Here is a 1,013-nt window from a genome sequence, read left to right as displayed (position 1 = left end):
TGTGGCTATACACCTGAAACACAGGCAGTTTCTGAGGTTTGCATTCGAGGGCGTAGCCTACGAATACCTAGTGCTGCCGTTCGGTGCTAGTGCTGTTGCTCGCTCCTCGCACCTTTACAAAATGTGCCGAGGCAGCGCTAGCGCCCCTCAGAGAGAGAGGCATCCGCATCTTAGCCTACGCTGCCTCACTCAGTTTCAGCTGGCATGCAGACTGCGTTTCCAGATGATATTAAGCTTGTTGGGCATGATTTCATCTATGATCACCATAGTGCCACTTGGACTGTTAAAAATGAGAGCGTTTCAACGCTGGACTCTCTCTCACTGTTTGTGTGCATCCCGTCACCTCCGGAGGAGGCTGCCGGTAACTGCGTCTTGCATGCTAGCTCACCGTCCTTGGAGGGAGCCCAGGCTGCTGCATCAGGGCTCTCGGATTGGGAGGGTGTTGTTTCGCAAGGTGGTGTCCACAGATGCTTCCCTAAGAAGGTGGGGAGCGCTGTGCAAGGGTGCATCAGTGAGAGGGATCTGGTCCGCAGCCCAGCGCCAGCTGCACATCAACCTCTTAGAGCTGTTAGCAGTGTTCTTAGCTCTAAAACATTTCCGTCCAGTCCTGGAGGGCCAGCATGTCTTAGTCAGGACGGACAATTCAACAGTGGTGTCTTACATAAAGGGGCAGGGAGGAACACGCTCTCTCCCCCTGTTGAAGTTGTCTCGCTTTCTGCTGTTATGGTGCAGTGTTCATTTTCTGTCTCTAAGAGCCACCCATGTTCTGGGCCACCTGAACCTGGGGCCGGACCTTCTCTCCAGGGGGATCCTCTGGTGAGAGAATGGAGGTTACACCCTTTAATAGTGGCTCAGATTTTGGATCTATTTACAAATCTATATACAAATAGATCTTTTTGCTTCCAGGGTAAATACTCACTGCCCCCTGTTCTTCTCCATAATCGACCACGATGCACCCTTGGGCTTGAACGCGCTAGCGCACCAATGGCCAGACGTGCTCCTGTATGCATTTC

The 1,013-nt window shown here is 52.5% G+C and overlaps 1 protein-coding gene across 2 annotated transcripts in view; it reads right to left on the bottom strand.

The window, feature by feature from the left end:
• glt1d1 (glycosyltransferase 1 domain containing 1) overlaps window positions 1–1,013 on the bottom strand; it is a 36,720-nt gene that overhangs the window by 21,483 nt on the left and 14,224 nt on the right. The gene's annotated exons all lie outside the window — the stretch shown is intronic.

This window comes from Pundamilia nyererei, unplaced genomic scaffold, assembly GCF_000239375.1.
Source record: "Pundamilia nyererei isolate P.nyererei 1_Seehausen unplaced genomic scaffold, PunNye1.0 scaffold00033, whole genome shotgun sequence".
NCBI classification, from domain to species: domain Eukaryota; kingdom Metazoa; phylum Chordata; class Actinopteri; order Cichliformes; family Cichlidae; genus Pundamilia; species Pundamilia nyererei.
The sequence above is the reverse complement of the archived record's forward strand: the minus strand, read 5'-3'. Positions and strand labels throughout refer to the sequence as shown.